We start from the raw sequence: 19,537 nt of genomic DNA, 5'->3' as shown, positions 1-19,537 counted from the left end.
TCAGATCCAACCAACACGGAACTTCACATTTTTTTAAAGTCAATTTTCAGAGCAAATGGCAATTTGTAAAGTGCCTTTGAAAAGAATACTTATAAATAAAATTATAAAAGAGTAATTTCTGGGTATAGAGAAAAACTGTAGCAGGCAATTTACTTTTACCATTCATTTTTAAAAATTAACCTTGCTGGTTCAAGTTCTTATCCTAACTGAACCACGATATATTCCAAAATACACAGTGACATGCTTGATTCATTTTTTTTGGACCCAAAATGGCTTAAGTTAGGAAACACTTAAAGTTTTGCAAAACTAATTTCAATTCAGCATTCAATTTAACAATGTACTGTGCAACACATAAATAGATTAAAGTGCTTGCCTCTAACCTAAGCAAGGTATTACTAAGCGAATGTTTTCAGCAGCAGCATGGCAGAATATAAATACTCATTATTATTTTCTGTTATTCAAAGATGCAAAGGAAAAAGTGAGCCACCTGCTTATTTTTAAGCGAAGCTCCAACCCTGCAATTTTCTCCTATAGTAAGGGCAAAGTGCAAAGCATCCCTTCTCCCAGCAGTGCTGGAGAGTGGGAGCTTCCATACTGCTGCGTGAAGCGGGACCCATGCCCAGCACTTCTGGATCCACCCCTTTGTGCACGCACTAGGTATTTCACCACAGAAGCAAGTATATAACTACACAAACTACTTGAGTCCCAAGATCATCTCACTCTTCCAGTTTACAAGAGGAGTAGAAAACTACGTTTCTTTTGGGTTTGCATTTTTTATTTTAGAAGAGCTTTTTCTTTACAATACTATAATCAAAATTTTGGCCTCTTTGTGAAGCTGAATATGATTTATCTGCGATTTGGTTTATTCCACAAACAAGTACTTACTGAAAATATCCATCAAGCATACAGATGTATTTAAGTATACAAAAATAATCTCCTTTTGTGCAATACATTCACATTTACAGTACGGAGTGTTAAGAGACACACCTCTCATCCTTAAAATTTTTGACCAATGGCTAATATTTCTTCATTTGTTCTCTGTTCTCCTGAACAGTTCTTTGTCTTTTCTTTAAGTTATCTTCACATTTCCTCCATCTGTCAAGCCTTAACCAAGCCTGCGTCAAAGCAACACGTCAAGCACTGAAGACTTGACCTAATGAACACTCAAATGGTTTTTGTTTCTTGCTTCCGAAGAACCAAGTATATGCCTTTGCCTCACATTTTCAATTATCTTGATCTTTTCATCTGATGCTGTTGTAAAGCTCTTTCAGTTCTCAAGACCTCCTCTTCACAGGTTTTCTGAATTCTGCATTGTTTCTCTTCAAGAAACTCTTGAAAATACCAGCTGCCTTTCTCTGTGTCGACTTACGTTCGTGTAACCCTGTGCAGCATTTGAGTGTAGCTGTCATGTTGTTCATCCTTTGAGTAGCATTATTAGCAAAATAAAATGGGCCAAATCTTCTAGATCCACGCACTCTAGCAAAATAGCTCTTTTCTAAGTTAACCGGGTGGTGTCTGGCATCATCCTGCAGAGCAGAACAACCGTGAAAATGAGACTTGTAGAGCACTGCAGGCAGCCTGTTCACCCTGCAGGGATGCCAACTCACCTCTTGCTGCTGGAAAGGCTTCGTACAGCTGGAAAGGCCAAATTTCATTCTGTTTGTTTCTCTCTATCAGTGTTTTCCATTTTCAGCAAACCTATGAAGAAAACAATATAGTATTAAATCCAGTCTTCGGAATATAAAAATGTACAATTACAAAAATTCTCATTTTTTCTTAGAATTTAGTATTTGCTGACAACAGATTTGTTGCATAAGACAAGTCACTGTCTTGCTGTGTTGAATTAAACATCATAGTCCTTTGAAATATGACAGGTTATCGTCTATGGACTCTGTCACCATCTCCCAGAATCTGCAGGTTCAAACAAGCCGATGAGACTACACCATGGCTCAAAGTAAAAAGCCAGTAAGGAACTTCCCCTGAGACAGCACAAGTGCTTACTGTGACTGCCAAGATAATGTCCAGCACTATTCCCACTGAAGTCAAATCAAGCCTTTCCATAAACAATTTCTAGACCCTAAACTCTATAACAAAGTAAGTAAAAATGAATAATTTCCTGAAAGTTTCACAACTTCCTACAGTAGCTGCTTTTTTAAATAGATTTTTAAAAAATCTTCTGACAATGCAAAATTCACTGCGTAAAATTGTATACAGGTAGAAGATAGTAATAATATAAATGATGTTTCTGCATGTCTATATTTGAAATGTGTTCCTTCTCTACTGGTACAATAGTTCTTCCAGTATTTCCCTTGAAATTATGCATCAGATTTATGTGAAAATATATATTCCATAGTTAAAATATATATATTTTTATATATATTATATATATATAAAAAATATATATTCATAGTTAAAATCCAATTTTCCTGGTTTTATAATCCCAATATAAATCAGACTAAAATAGTGTCTATTCTACTTTATTTACGAGGAAAATTTTCACAGCATGACCATATACAAGACTCGGAATTATTTTCGCAGGGGATTTTGTTTGCAAAACAAGTGTTCTGTTTCCAAGACTGTTATAAAGCCTTGGTTCTTCTCCTTGTGTGCCATAATAAAAAGCAATACAAACAAACTATAGCGCTCCAAAAGTTACAACGCAACCTTCTTCTGCCTAATTTTTTGTACTTTCCACTGATAGTAGAGGTAGTGTGAATAATTAATCAAGGCTAGATTAAAAAGGATTAGCCTTTCCACTCTCGGTACGACCATCCCTGCCGGGATGTTCTTCTGTTCAGGGCGGGAAGCTGGAATTCAGACTGCTCTTCCCAAGCTCACACTGCTCACTGCCAAGAGAGAATTGCCAGCACGCGAGAGATCCCCAGCCTCCCCGTATTTAGTCTAAACTTCATTTACTCCTTCAACGCTACCTAGATCAGAGAGGTTGAGTATCTGTGGCAAGTTCAGATTTTGTCTGGTGACAGGACACTATTTTCTGGAGTCGCCAAGCCGCCGCAGTTTCGCAAGCCTTTGCTGGAAGGTGCCCGCCTGCCTGTATGCAGCCGGTCAAGGAGCAGCCCTGGTGAGGAACTGGCTTTGTGCACTGTCACTTAATGAGGAACACCGGGCAAAACCATTGGGCTCCCACAAACATGGATGTAATGCTGCAGAGAGAGAAACCGTAACTCGAACATCTCCTCCCTGTGGGGCCACCAGCAACAGGGGAACGGAGAGGTGAGGAGCCTCTCGGGCTTGGGAGGGGGCGGCTGTCAGAAACTGGGCTGCAGAAAGGATAAAGTTCAGGAAGATCATCAAGTGAAGGGCTAGCTAACGTTAATACTTCAGAATTGATGTATTAACTCCTAACTGCTTCACACACATCCTCATTAGCATAGTTTTACTGACTGGTATTTGCAGTATATATATCCAAGTGCCTCCGTAATATCTAATGACAGTTTTATATTATCCTGGAAGATGATGCATGATTTGACACACATCAGGCATGAATATGAGGATTGGTGTTAAGAAGAACTAAACACAACTAGAAAGTCTTTTTTTTGCAACTCAAAGGATAATCATTATCATCTTTTCAGCATTTGTGTAACTACGGCTGTATGTTTTATAAGCATCAGCAAAATTGTCGTATTTGTATCCAAATGTTTTCATTAACAGAACATAAAAGAATATCAAAGGCCATAATACTCAGAAACAATCAGTACAGTCAGCTTCAAAACAAACTTACTTTCTAGCCCACAGTATAAAACCTCCCCAAGACATGACCCAATCCGCCGCAGGAGCACGAGGCCATGCCGCAACTGTAGGAGCCAGACAGGCATCGGCCGGCGGAGGACGCCGGGACACCCCAATGCCACGCTCTGCCCCGGCGCAGCAGGGGCTGGGGCTGCAGCAGTGCCAAGCAGAGCTCACTCTCCAGCCACCTCACGTGGACATAGCAGACATGACAGCGGTGGCATAGGGACATAAGGATGAGCCCTGCATCAGAGCAAGTAAGGTGCAGGCGTAGGGGGTACGGCACAAGGCAGGACACACCAGGCATGGGGACGTTTCTGGGGATAACTCTTTTTGGGTCAACTCTTCTTGGGCCAGGCACAGCATGCCAAATGCAAGGTCTGCCTCAGGAAAGCCAGGACATTTCGCAGCTGCGATGCCAGCAGTGCTGCCACTCGCCTCGCTGCGCGTGGAGATGTGGGGCACGGCCCATGCCGCCTGTGCCATGTTCCCCAAGCCCGCGTGCCACTGGGAAGCAGACAGGCAGTGTCGTGCCACTTCACAGGTGAGACAAAGAGCCAAGTGACCCTCTCCCAGACCCTCAGCCACGCCACAGCCCTCTCCTCCATCACCCCCATCAACAAACCCCTCCTTTCACTACACTTCTGCCATTTCCCAGAGGCCTTATGTTTTCTTCCAAGTCCAACAGTAATTTCTTCATCGCAGGGGAGGGGGAGGCTGAAAGCACAGGAGAGACCAAGCAGACCCCACAGCTCTCATGCCAGCCCCTGGTGCCGGGGCAGTGGCGGCAGTGCCCAGCGTCAGCCCGGCACCACTCCAGAGGACCACCTCAGCCTCAGTGTGGAGATGGCAGCGGCACTCCCAACCTGGCCAGACCTTCATGAGAACAGAACACAATAGTCCCTACCACAGTCAATCCTGACCAAGCTTTTCAGCTACTGTAGCCAAAGCCAAACACAAAAGGAAGAGTAATTTGATCTTATTTTTCCAAATATGGACAAAAAACAGTGTTTTCACCACATTTTACGTTGGAAATACCTAACCTTCTACTAGAATTAGACCCACAAATGTCTGCTCAAATGTCGAAGCTTGTGTTTGCCAAAGCTTAACCCACCTGTAGATGGATTTCCATCAGCTGGGAAAACAAGGGGTAGGACCTTGCCCGCTGTTTCAAGGCCGGCCATTCCCACGCACAGGCAGAGACATTATGAGAAAACCTGAAGTAACTGATGAAAACGTGAAGTATCTCGTTGCTGGATCATGACTGTCTGGTTTGAAAGCATTTCAAATCTTACATCAAGAGTAATTGCCCTTTACAAAATACTCCCCTAACAAAATCCTGTGCTTTCTTCTATGATAAAACTAAACCAGTACACACCCGTTTTAACACACTGTACCTGTCTGTTACACCAACTACTCTTCCACACATTTAAACAAAACTTCTCAAAAGGCTATTTCATTCATATTTGTAAATCCTCAAGACCATTATTGCTACAGGATTTAATATAAACAAACACCTCAGTGTACTTAGCAGAGCCAGTTCCACCCCTCTGCTCAGTTGCTCCTGTAACAGCTGCAAGCTGTCAGGGTGTTTCTCAATGTCTTACTCAAAAACAGTACCAAGTTACTCCTTTCCAGAGTTCAAAACTTCATTTAGTTACAGTTTACGTTGCTTATGGAAACTCACTACACTGATTCTAGACCTGTGCCAAAATGCATTGCTGCACTGAAAGAACAGTGGCAGTTTTAAACTCAAATAATTCACAACAGAGAGACAGAAATTAACCCTGTGCATCATGGGGAAGTTCTGCTGTTCATTTGCTTCTCTCTACCCTTTACTTCAACTTCAGCTATAGCACGTATGCAACAAACGGCAGGTTAAGAGCAAGGCAATGTGTATGTGAAACCTTTAAGTCACTTGATCGAATGTTATAGCCTGATCTACTGAAGCCAGTGACCAAACTCATAAGAATAATGCACAAACCTACTCCTCTCGTACTTCATCATATACTTGTTAAAATACATGAAATTAATCTAGGGAAAGAAAGAGCAAAGTCCTAATAAAAACTTTCTTATATTAAGGTCAGATATTTCATCGTTATCAAAGATTTGGAAGAAATGCTCTGTGGACTTTTCTGTTCTTTTGCAGCAGTAGAAAGCAATGTAACGTACTTTTTCTGGAAAGACACCCGACAAGAAAAAACCCAAACTTTGAAGACTACATAAGTGGTTACTTTATTGTGTCTATCACTGAATACTTGGTTCCCAGAAACGATGGCTGAATCCACCTCTTCAGTAAAGGTTGCTTTTCAGGTTCAAATAATAATAATCAGCATTGTTAGTTCAAAATTAATCATAATCTCACTCCCCATTATGGCAGGAATTTTCTTTATGAAAGTCATTAGGAAATTAAAATCATAGAATATAAGCCCATTTAAAGAAGGAAGAGAGTGATGTTGTAGATAAATCACCTACAGAAAAGAGAAAGGACCAAATCCAACAATTCTACCAACCCTCTTGCTCTGAACTTCCCTTCATCTTTCTCACCTCCTTTTTCTGCCATATGGCCCACATTGTATAATTTTGTCATTTTTAAACTTAAAAAGAAAAAAATCCTAGTTCTGTTCTCTGAGGTGAAAATTATCATTAACTGAGAAGAGCAGGACAATACCATCCTACCTTGAAACTGTAAAGGGCAAAAAGGTGTTGGAAAGGCAGAAAAGCAGAAAAGTTATATCTAAAAAGGAAGCAAACTTTTTCTTCTATTCATACAAGGGGATTTTCTAATGCTCTTTATACTTGATACCACTAAGAAGGTACAGCAGTTCTTATTTAGGCATCGTAAAAGATGGTGCACCTAAATACGCGCCTTATGCTCAGTGGCAGGGAGCTCACGCAATAACAACTAATACAGCAAAGCACTATATATGCATAGACGTAACCTAGAGATGACTGCAATAGATAAATATACAAAATACCTGTGTTTCAGTTGCAGCAGCAATGGGATTATACTGCAGTAACAGTACAACAAAAATTACCCCAAAGCCACCCCCCTGCAGTAACCCCCTCCCTCTCAGCTCCCCTGTGCCTCCAGTCCGCCATCGGTACTTCAGGAACTTACTTTCAAGCACCAGGACATTTAAAGGCCAGTTAACTTATCAAGGCTTCAGATTTCACATACACAAATACAGTATTTAAACCTAGAGATCTACCTCTGTCTTGTATTTGTGTCGTATGTCCACATAACTGTAAGAAAGTCGACGGTGTCCTAGGATGTATTAGGAGGAGTGTTGCCAGCAGGTCGAGGCAGGTGGTTCTTCCCCTCCACCCAGCACTGGTGAGGCCACCCCTGCAGTGCTGCGTCCAGTCCTCCAGTACAAGAAAGACGTGGACATACTGCAGAGAGTCCAGCAACGGGCCACCAAGACGCTGAAGGGACTGGAGCATCTCTCCTATGGGGAGAGGCTAGGAGGGCTGGGACTGCTCAGCCTGGAGCAGAGCAGGCTCAGGGGGATCTCATCCATGTGTATGAACACTAGCAGGGGTGGTGCCAAGAGGACGGAGCCAGGCTCTTCCCAGTGGTGCCCAGGGACAGGACCAGAGGCCACGGGCACAAACTGACACACAGGAGGGTCCCTCTGGACATCAGGAAACACTTTTTCACTGTGAGGGTGACTGAGTACCACCAGGGAGGTGGTGGAGTCTCCATCCTTGGAGATATTCAAAAGCCATCTGGACATGGCTCTGGGTGTCCCTGCTTGAGCAGGGACGTTGGACCAGATGACGTCCAGAAGTCTCTGCCAACCTCGACCGGTCTGTGAGTCTGTGACAATTTCCTATATGTAGTCTCTGTTTTCATCAGACTTTCTCAGAATTCTTAGAACGGTTCTTTCCTCTGTTTGCAGAGTTCATTTTTCTTAGAAAAAAATGTTTTTGAATAGTGCGCTTACCGTTTCCCAGATGAATGCTTTTCACCCTTAGTGTTCCGTTCTGATTTAATGATGAGGTACATAAAGTTTTTCCTATCACACACTGAAGGTGTGCTTTGACTGTTAATTCGTTTATCTTCATCTCTGACGTAATGCCTCCGCAGTGGAAGTTCAGGCAAAGGAATTCTACTGTAAAAACCACCTTTGTGACTATTTCACAGGGTATAAAGAAGTAGGCAATACTCAAAATTGGAATAAAGCAGAGTTAATTTCAGCTGCAACAAAAGAATTAAGTGAACCACCATACTGAAATGTTTATTTAATGTTAATGTAATATCTAGTCTGAAACTTTAGAAAATTTAAGAAAATCCATATTTAAACTCCTCAAAGCTTATTTAACATATCTCAGCAAGGTGGATGAATAATGAAGGATTTTTTCATACACAATATGCAGTGATATATGCAGAGTCAATACAAACACAAACGTCTTCTCAGATCCTTTGGGCAAGAAGTCTGCCAAGCTGGGGCAGACTGACTGGCTGCCATCAATAACAAAGAAAATAGGCTATAGAAAGGTCTACTTATATCAGTCAAAGTTAGACCCATCCAAACTAGGAATTGCACAGCCTTCCCGTAAGGTGAACCTGTCTGCTGAAAAGGGGAATCTGCCCCAGGGTTACTACTTGACTTGTCATATAGTTTACTTTCTTTTTATGGATGTTAACATGAAAAACACAGTAGTCTGTTAAACATGATTGAGTCTTCCCTCTCTTTACCTATTTACAATCAATATTCGTACTTAGGTATAATGAGTTATATATTTCTTCTCACTTGAACAGCATTAGACATAACCAGTCTCACACAGATGCAGCCCAAGAACCGATGACAGTGATAACAAGAACTGAATCCATGATGTATCATGAACAGGAGCAATTTTTCCCACAGCACTGTAGCACCATCGTCAGGCAATGAGAGGAAATCTTCCTGCTCCCTGGTCCCAAATTTACTCCATCTCACTGTCACAAAACCCCAAAGCTCTATTTATGCCCCTTCCACCCTTGTCCAGGGTTCACTGCACGCACAGAGTGGATTCTCCCACCAAAATCAATTACAGGACCTCACCCCACGTAATCTAGTGCAGAACTGCAGTATTAACTTGGGGTTTCTTTGAAGGATGTTTAAGCCCAAGGGTGAGATGCTAACAGAAAATACTGTTTCTTGTTTAAGATCAGTGGCTACGTTGGAGTGCTGGCGTATGGTAAAAGCCACACGTCTGTTCAAGGTGCCAGCAGTAATCCTGCAAATTAAGGACCACTAGCGAGCCCCATTTCAGCGCCAAGTAAGATAACTGAAACTAAAACAGAAATAAAAGCTCCCATACATTATGGACAAAGCAGCAAAGTTTCTGAGCAGAAGGAAAAATGCCTCCTTGCTCTCTGCTAGCATTTTAACAGGGCAGCACACTAGCAAACGCGGTCGGTCTAACTCAGGGCACACTCTCCAGATCTCTAAGGAGGCTTTATTAACCATCTTTAACAACTATCATTTTGTGAAACAGCAAAAAGTGCATCTCATGAAACCAATGAGATAATACAGTCTGGAGGATCTTTAGAGGAACCTAACAGAGGTAAGCAAATGAACAAATAGCAGCTGGTGAAATTCAGTGTTGATAAATGCAAAGTAATGCACATTTAAAGGAGTACTCTGATAATATTGATATGTTCTGATAATATGATGTTATTGATAAGCTTCCTTGATTTCCAAAATACCCATAAAATCATGAAAAGAAACAGTGCACCATCAATGAAATAATGTAACAATAATATGTAATAAATGAGTGCCATAGAAATTAAACTGGCTACAGTAACACTTTTAAGGTCACTTGTATATTCTTACCAAGACTACTGTTCAGTTCTGGTTACACCAACTAGAAAAGATGTGGTGGGGGAAAAGTTCACTTATGGAAAATGGAAATTATGTAAGGCATAGATAAGCATTCAAATGAAAACCACAAATATCGATAAGGAATAAAATAAATACAAATGCACATTGAAACAAGTATTCAAATAAATTCTCTAAGGATCAGAAAGGAGACTGGAGGTTCCCACTGTTTCCCATAGCACAAAACAAGCAAACACAACTCCATTTAAAAATGCCAAATCCAAAAGTGGTCAAAAGAACAGCCTTTAAGGAATGCATAATTCTGCCTGTGGAAGGGTGGGACAAGCAGCATGGCGTGGCGATGGGGAGAGGAGCACTCAGCCCCAGGGAAAGGAAAGCCCAACCTCTTCTCCCCCAAGTCCACAACCGCTGGGAACTGAAGAGTGGACACTCTACAGTAGCATTCCCCTTATATTACTGGCATACTGCCTAAAGACAGGTTTTTAACATATAAAATGTTAAACATGGATTTCCACATGTTTCATGCCCATATGTTTCCATATGTATAGCATATGAAAATAAGTTAAATTCTAGAATTATGATTTTCATGAATTTTCTTACTCTTCTCATGCAGCTGGCACTCGAAACTGAAGAAGACAGGTTCATCTTTGGTTTAATTTAAATCTGGGTTTGTTACTGAGGGAGCATCAGTCATTCTAAATTAATTTTACACAGGTATTCCTTGCTTAAATGTAGAGACGGACTTTAACGTATCAGAAATGAGAAAAATTAGCATGCTTTTTATAAAAATATATTTTTTGTCCTGAAAGGTTTGGCTCTGGTCTGTTACAAAAAGAAGAGTTTAATCAAATGAAACATTGCCTGGAAGAGATCTTCAAATTTCAAGGAAACCCTTCCTAGTCACAGTTAATATTCAGTAAGTATAAAGAATAAGTATATAATTTTTAGAATGTAATGTACAGTACTTCAAAAAGATTGACAAAACATTATCTGCAAAGGACTTCATATTAACATAATAATGAAACAGTTTTCAAGCCATTATGGAGAGACTGAGGTTTTATGGTAGTATGTAATATGGCAATAAAAACCCATACGAAGCATGAAGAACAAAAACGTTAAAGGTCCCTGCTTTGAACAGCTATTCGTTTAAGAGTACAGCTGTGTTTAGGAATTACAGCTACTTGTCTCTGTCTGAAAATGATCGGGGCATTGGCACCATTTCCCTTCTCTCCTGGAATGACAACAAGAGACCCGGACAGAAAAGTCCGCAAGTCTTGTTGCTTTGTAATAAACACAGCTCGGCTGCTACACTGGGATAAATAAGACAATGTGCTTTATGTCCAATTTGCAGAAAAATGTGCAAGCTTTGTCACCGTGGCAATGTTCGTACTTAATCCTGCTATCTGTTTGAAGACCCCAAAATTACCAGTGTACAGTAATGCTCCTTGTACCTATTTGAAGTCTTTGGTATCAGGCACCAGATACAGCTGGTAAAAATTAAGCCCATGTCCTCCTTGGAATCACGTCAGCACACGCGTAATCTCCCAGCAAAACATAAAAGCAAGGTATCATTTTTCTCCTTTCGTAACCTCACGCCACCTTACAGCTGTTTGACAAATCACCCTCTCGGTGTGCTTTGCACCCGCCTGACTTGGGGACAGAGCCGCTATTCCACCCTGCCGAGCTGCGTCTTCTGCTGCGGGTTTCACTACTTTTGCTGCTACGCTGTGCTCTCCACTTTCTCCCTGCTGCCTCTCCTGCAGTACCACTCCTGCTCTCCCTCCCCCCACCTCCCATCATTTTCTGCTCAGTCTTCTGACACACTGCTGTGTCCTCCAGGGCCTCCCCAGTGCCTCCCACCCATTCCACGCACGCTGCCAGGTGGGATGAAGGGATGCTGTGCTGTCGCCAAGGCGCCTGGCTTGCTCTGCCACCTCTGCAGCAAGCTACTCACCCCACAGCCAGCAGCGAGTGGATGCTCAGCCGTGCTGTGGAGCGCTATTCCAGGCAAGCTCACCCCGGAGCACGCAGCCGAGGGGGGCAAGCTTGCCCCAGAGCACGTGGCCAAGGGGACACCTGCCAGCAGCCCCCACCTTACAGGACCAGTCTGATGGCCCAGTGCCATTGGAAGTCACCACTAACCTTGCGCAGCGCTTATCCTCCAGCCATGTGGCGGTGGTGGTTTATCCTCCGCCATTATACCAACATTACTAATTATGAGTTAATAAAAAATTGCAGACTTCTTTTTTTTCTGGATCTCTTGGATACAAAGTTACCATAACTCGAGAATTATACAAAATAACAAGCAAAATCAGGCAGCCCACTACAGCGGAACAGAAAATTCTGGCGATATTATTTCTCCATTTTAAGGCTTCTTCCCCTCAGACACCCAGAAGACATTTTTAAGAGCTGCAGCTGGTTAGCGAACTAGTGAGGTATCCTACCTCTGCTAACGAAGGCTACAGCTCTTCAGATACTGTGCATCAAACAGCATGAGCAAAATCCCTTCCCATCATTTCAAACGCGGCTTCTGAGACACCAAAGGAACCTCGCAAGGTTCTCCAGGTACCCACACCGATGTCCTAGATGGTGGTTAATAACCAGCTCCATCAGCTTTCCCTGAAGGCAGCACACTACTCTGCATACCCACAGCATTAGTGTTCCGAGATTGGTTTTAATTATGTAGCTGGAGTGAGAAAATGTCACTCTCCCAGAGGAAAAACTTGATCTTTCAAAATAATACAGATGCTGTCACTCTTCACAAGCTTAGTAGTTCAAGAAAACTATCACTGGGGCACAGAAATTCTTTATCTTTTTTATTTATCCACTAAGTAAAAATAGACTACAGTATCACTGAAACAAACTGGAATAAGAAGGATCAATAGGCAGAAAAATAATGCCATGATCCTCTGTCTGACTTGATTAAAATTCTGACAGACATAATACAAATAAAAAATGATCCTCAGGAAAGGAATGTGAATTGAGGAAATAGAAAAAATACCAAAAAAGATCCAATTATAGCACCAATCGTGAAGAGAGAATTTTTCACAAGATCACCCAAAAGGCAAGTCTTCCTCTGGAAAAAATAACCCCAAGAGCTTTTAACCAGATATAAAGCAAACACAACATCATTTAAAGACAGGAACAACAATCTATGCAGGGTAAACTCCATGGGCCTTAGCTGTCACTACAGAAAGGTCAAGGCCAAAACTGACTCTACTATACTTGAAACCACAGTTCTGCAAAAAATTGGTAACCAAAGCTAAGGCTGCACTTAAACCACCACCTATTTTGGGGAGGGAAGGAGTAATCTATCCTCAAAACCTATCTTTTATTGTCTACATTGAACAATGTTGAGTAACTGTGTATTTCACCTCCTCCACAGGCATTCTTCTGCATTGCTGCCTCACTTGCTTATGAGAACACGCTTTCATTCCAAGGAAAAGTGCATAAATATATTACAGGTTTCCAAAGCTTGTGAGAATCAAAAGCAGTAAATTCTGTCAAATGCACTGAGTCCCCCTCTTCCCCCTTTTGAAGAATAATACTACTTTATTGTTCCATTAAGACATTCTTATACTAGACAGTAGAGATGGTAAAGAAAAAGGGTAAGGTACAACCTTGTTCCAGAAAGCTGTGAGAAAATAGCCTACTTCATGAAAATAATAAGACAACAACTATATGTTAAAATGTCAACAAACTGCAGAAAGCCTCCAGGCCCAGGAAAATTACTCCAATGCAAGTACACAAGTAATGGTGGGGAATAGCACAAATTGTTGTACCTGGTAAAAGCACAGCTAAACATATAAGCTAGAGAGAAAAGCACACAAAATAAACCATGTCACCTACAGAGTTGGATGCACTACACTGACTTATCAAAAAAGGCTTGAATGAAGAAACGTTTTGACCAACAGAACTCCATCTATTAACATCTATTAACTTCACCAAGCAGTAAAAATGCATGAAGTCTGGATAACTTCTGTGAATAGTTTCAGCACTGGGATCTGACAAAACGCTAAAATCCTGACATACAAACTTTTTGATAAAGTCATCCAACTGAATAAATATAGATACCAAAAACTTCCTGCTTTTTAATATTATTACTGGAGTCATTGCTCTCATAGTTATGAAGCATGGGCAGTTTTATATGCAAATGAAGTTATTTTACATCTTCACAGTGAAATACAATCAAGTTCTTAACAATGTAAGAGATAAAATGAAAATGCAGTAATGATTTTATCTGCAGTAGAGATGCTATTTACAGTACTTGTTTTCTGCCATTCACCTGACTTTAACAAATTAAGCTAAAGATGTCAGTAAACAAATGCTGAGATTCCAAAAGTTCATCCTCAATGACAAAAGAAATATCTTGTTGAATGCAGCGTGCGTATAATTCTAATACATACAGTTCTAACAATGTCCTTGAAAGCGTATGGTATGAAAGATACCAAGTTCAGAGTTGTGCTGGCTCAATGTTCTGGCTCACAGTACAGTCATTGTGTATTTTTTTATTTTGAGGTAGTATCTCATGTTACCATACTTTGGGAAAAGCAAACAACATAGAAATTGTCATATCTCATAACATTAGTGGATTTACATAGCCTGTAAAATCAAATTAGGTTTATGTCAAGTAAATGCATGGTCTGTTCTATGCACAGAATTTCTCATACTTCTTTTTTTACTTCTGAAAGTATTATTTTAAAAATCACTAGCATATTTTAAACTGTATAGATTAAATAATGATTGACTATTAACAGGCCCTTGAAATTATTTCCATAAGTGCTAGTTTTGTTACATCAAAAGGGACCTGAGTAAAATTGAGTGATCATTTACAAAAACATGGTCAGAAATGTTAGAAGACAGTTTAAGTGTTTTTGGTGGCGTCTTTGCTATCCTTAGTCACCAAGGCAACGATCAATTTACAAATAGCATACGAAAAAATATTGTCCTATGCACAAACAGTTATGTGAGAGCCCGTCTGTATTTAAGTCATGGATTTTGATGAACATTTGTAATAAAAACATAGCTTTATCATGAAATGTCTCCAGGTAGCCAGTTTCGATGAAAGATTTATCATGCACCCACTGGCCTAGAAAATGGAAAATATTTTACAATAACTACTAGGCTTAGAGAATGGTTAGAGGCAGGAGAATGAGTTTTCCCCTATCTGCTTTCAGGCAAAGGACTTGGGTTCCCCAAAGACAAAATAACAGGAATGATAATGAAAATGTTTAGAGAGGACTCACACAAAGAATAAATGGGGAACTTTTAAAAGACCCCATGGAAAGCCTTAAATATAGAGCAAAATAAATTAGTATGTTTTTGTAGTAAACAAGAAATACTTCTTTTAGCTGTAAATCTAGCCAAGATGAGAAACAGCATGCTGAAAAGACTGGTGGAGAAAACAGACAAGGAAATGTACAGAAACACGGGACAATATGCTCCAGAGTCAGAAGAAAACCCCAGAAAGCAGTAAAACATGGGCTTTCTATCTGTCTACATCTGTGTATTTCTTGTTCTATTAAGTAAGCAGAGATGAAGTATTAAATAAGATTTCTAAAAGATCCCTGCGCGTGCCATTTGGCCCCAGGGCCAGAGCAGCGTCCCCAGCCTGTTTAATTTACCTGTCGGAAGGCAACGACAAGAGACAGCAGCGGAGCAGCCTACGGGACTGAGCCCTGCTCAGAGCAGAGGTCCCCAGGCTGCTGCCACAGGGGACCCATCAGCCCCGCTGCTGCCACGGCTGCTGCGTGGGCTGGCTGCTCTAACCACACACAGCAAGGCAAGGACCATTTCTTTGCATCTAGAAAGAGGACCCCAGTACTGAAACCCAGTAAAAGTTTGGCAAAAAGCTCAAATTGGGAAGCTCAACGGGTTGAACACGTACAAAGAGGTCATATATGATTTCCTATCTGTTCAACCAAAGGATGCGCCGGCAGTTGCTAACAAACACGAAGGGCAAAAGAATTAGGAACTTAGTGTGAGCTAAGTGGACTACTTATATTCAGGTAAGCATTGTTCTGAATACATAAATGTTTCATTCCGAAACAAGGTACCATACAGTTCCACTACATCACCTGAAAAACATTATGCAGCCACGTTAAATAAACAATTTCAGTAACAGACCTCTAATCCTATTAGATTGAACACAGTTCAATAAAATATTGTGTTAATGAAGCTCTAATCAAACAAGAGCCATGCAATTAGAAAAAACATCCTCACAACCGAACCTTTTAGAGGACAGCGTGCTACGAGCTGGCTTACCGCTCTAGCAACAGGAGAGACGTCAATGAGAAGACAATGGCAAAAACATTTCTATTTGTCAGGAAGTTTCCATCTCCCAACAATTTCCTCATCAGGATTTACACAGTAACCCAGTGCTTTGAGGGAGAAAATGCCGTTAACAACAATATGCCTACAGGCTATTTTCAGGCTCAGTGGAGTATCAAACAAGGTGAGGCCTATCAGATTAGGACTGAAAGATAATGAATGCACATTAGCCATTTTTCCAATTTCATTATCATGAAGATACAGTAAACAATTTCTTCATGCCTTCCCAAAACACTGGACCTGGAAGATGCCGTATCTGAAATAATGATGAAAATTCATCCTTCAGAAAAACGTAATTTATTAACACCCAAGATTATAAAATATCATATACAGGCCAGCTCAATACTGGAATAAATAGAAGTAAATTTACCAACTAGACAAGGGCTGAACCTGGCCTTCACGACTGCAGGATGATCACGCTAAACTCGGAGGTCACCATAGCAGCTATGAAACACCAGGCACTCTTTGAGCCATTCAGTACAGCCCCATCTTTATACACATCTAAAAAACTGGACTTACTGCAAATCATCCATTAGACTGGAATTTTGGATTAGGTTGTTCTAAGCAGCGTTGCAGGATTTTCCCGCTTCTGGCTCGCTCTGTCTCATTTTATCTCCAGCACGTATAGAGCTCAGAAGGCCACATGTGAAACTGCAGATTAAAGTTCAATTTTTGCTCCATGAACTGAAAGATTAAACAGTAGATTAACAGTAGATTAAAAGCGAGAACTGGAGAACGTATACCAAATATCTACAGAAAAACCTTCCAAGTAAGTTTGGGGATAAGGGAAGCAGCAGATGCCGTCTTGGTTTAACCATTTATAGAGAGACAGATGAAGCAGTTCAACGCACAGTAGGAACAAGAAATCATTACCGGCTTACAATATGTAAACTGTCGTATAGACTTTTCCTGTTGTTTATTTATGTCATTTAAAACACGTACAAAATACTCGCAAGAAGTGGTTTTATCATTTTCTCTGTACAGCAAAGATTTTTTTTTTTCCCTCAAACTATAGCCCTTAAGCCAAATCCATTTCAATACTGAAAAATCTTGAATTCACATGTAACTAACCACGTTATCATCGTCATCCTTTCCACTCCTTTATAAAGGAAGGGAGACCTCAAACACTGAAACTCCTGGTATCAGGTCTTCTCACCAAACAGCAGGGTAGGTATGGGAAAAACACTTGTCTTTTTATCACAAATGGCAAAAATTCTGTGAGCCCAAGATGTAACCGCCTGATCCTAGTAAAAAAATGAATATACTCAGTCAGAAGAGCTTCCTCCGTGAAGAAATCATACTTTATTCAAAATATATATTGCTTCTAAGGAATACAATTACACAAGTCTAAAGACAAATCAACTTCGTTTTTGCATCTTCACAAAGTATTATTATTTATCTGATGTGCATGGAGCTCCAGCACAACACCAAGTGAATCAATATTGATAACGTAATTATTTGAGAGGGTGCATATTTTAAGTGAAAAAACAATATTGCAAGTCCCCCACATTCTTTAGATACAGCTCATTTAACTGAACTATGACCAGGCCTTCTAACTTTTTTACAAGACTCTGATCAATAGTTCGTCGACATTCAAGTATCAGATTTTTTGAAGCAGAAACAAGACATTCAGTATTCAGTTAACTTCTTCATGATAAGCTCTCTTCTTTGATTCATCCCTCAGAGATCCAGGAAAAGAAGAATGCAAAGACTACATAAAAGGCTCAGCTTTAAAAGGAGAATTTCAGAAAACCAAAGAAAATATCCAGGTATTTGTTATAATATTACTTTTGAAACACCATATACCCACAGGGTAGAAAAAACTCCAGTGGCACTAATTGTTTAAGTAAGAAATACTGTTGTGCTAACAACATACTGTATACGACATATTGCATTCCAAAAGGTCACAGACAGTACTTTGCTAACTACTGGCATGATTCCACAACACTCACATTCTATTTACTTAACCAAATGTTCATACACAAATACAATGAGCTGCGTATTAATCCATCTTCTCTACCTGACACAAGGATTGCAGACCTGGGCTGTACCTCAGGCTGTTTACACCAAACCCTGAAGGATAAGGGAGACCAGCACGATCAGATGGGGGGTGAGGTAACAGCAACACACAACAACACAGGAGCTTTCTGCTATTTTGTAACCTCAGTTTCCATAGAAAAAAAGCAATCTGGGGATTTACACTTCAGTCAAATACCAGTGTAAATAGTTTTGCACCTACCAACGCTCTCCTGGGACTCTTTACCAAGCACAAACAGTGAACACCTCCGCTTTCCTCACTCAGACAAAATGTATTTTCTGGAGCCGTTTACTGGCTCTGCCACTGAATCTAATGAATCAGCAACATTACTTTATGTATTATTTGAAATTTTGGGGGACAGAGCAATACAGTATTGATGAAAATCTATTATTTCCTGGAATCAACTATCAGGTTAAGTGATTTTAAAATATTACTGTTAAAAAAGTATGAAAAAACATCCAACTGAAATAATTATAAAAGAAATTATTGCCATGAATAGTTGGATTCAATAATTATTCTAGACTTGGATTATCTTAGAGAGTGCAAACAGAAACATATGCATTAGGAAGTCTGACCAATGACGAAAAGTTCAAAACAAAAATTCTGTTGAACTGCAGCAATATTTCATTGCAAGCATTAGGGTCCCAATTATAGCTTCAAAGGCTTGCTGCAGTTAAAAAGAAATTAGTATTATTGTCAGTAAACCATTAATTACTTTGTATCTCTAGTAGTTTCCTAAATGACTTGTAAATTACCATGTATTTTTAATTGCACTGTGAAAACTGCGTCACTATTGAGCGAAATATATGAGAGCTACAAAAGACACCTCTCCCAAACTGTATTTATTATATACCATGCCTCAAGAACCATGAGTCAGGGATAGATTAAGAAGAGCACAATCAATAAAGGGGAATCTACCATAACACAATAAAAAGATTTCCCAACTTCAATTCCTTTTTTCCGATTCAGAAAGCTAGGAATTCTCCCTTGGCAAATAAGTTACTCGTAAGGAATGGGACACAGGAAAACTTGCTGGTTAATATGTGAGGGTTCCCAGCTTTGTTAAGAATCACTCATTCTTCTGACTTAAAATAGAAAATGTTTGCTTAACGTCTAGAGCACTTTTTAATGCAATCGGAGTGATGCTGGTTTTAATTGGGTTCATGAAACACAGTCAATCGATAAGATTCATCACTAACACTACATTAGCCAGAAGGTAAGAAAGGGGAAAACACTATTAAAACAAACTGTAAGAAGCAGTGAATCTTCACCTTTTGTCATTAAACCTTAAATCCTTAAAGCTGGACTTAGGATCCAGGAACTTTTTCTCATTGTGGTCAATAGAGTTGTTGTCAACAATGAAAACTCAATGCAAAAAAGCAAAAGTATAGTTTCAACAAAATAGACGGTGTTCCTTACTAAAGTTCAGAACATAAGGAAGGATCAAACAGATCTCTGTGGTGTACATTACTCTGATTAAGGCTGTTATCACATGCATCACAGAAAAGTCTCAAACTGATAAAGCAGCAGCGAAGTATTCATCTTTTTTTTCTTTAACCTTCCCTGTCAGCAGTTTACAATCATGAAA

General features: G+C 40.2%; 1 long non-coding RNA gene across 1 annotated transcript; it reads right to left on the bottom strand.

Annotated features, from left to right (window-relative positions):
• Nucleotides 1–421: 421 nt before the first annotated feature.
• On the bottom strand, nucleotides 422–17,629 carry LOC143161200 (uncharacterized). The gene is made up of 4 exons (XR_012995486.1): nucleotides 16,983–17,629; nucleotides 16,431–16,595; nucleotides 1,608–1,698; nucleotides 422–1,526 (listed from the first exon to the last, which is right to left on the bottom strand). It is a non-coding gene; the product is annotated as an uncharacterized LOC143161200 (long non-coding RNA).
• Nucleotides 17,630–19,537: the final 1,908 nt, after the last annotated feature.

Source organism: Aptenodytes patagonicus, chromosome 5, assembly GCF_965638725.1.
Source record: "Aptenodytes patagonicus chromosome 5, bAptPat1.pri.cur, whole genome shotgun sequence".
NCBI classification, from domain to species: Eukaryota; Metazoa; Chordata; class Aves; order Sphenisciformes; family Spheniscidae; genus Aptenodytes; species Aptenodytes patagonicus.
This window is presented reverse-complemented; position numbering and strand designations above follow the sequence as displayed.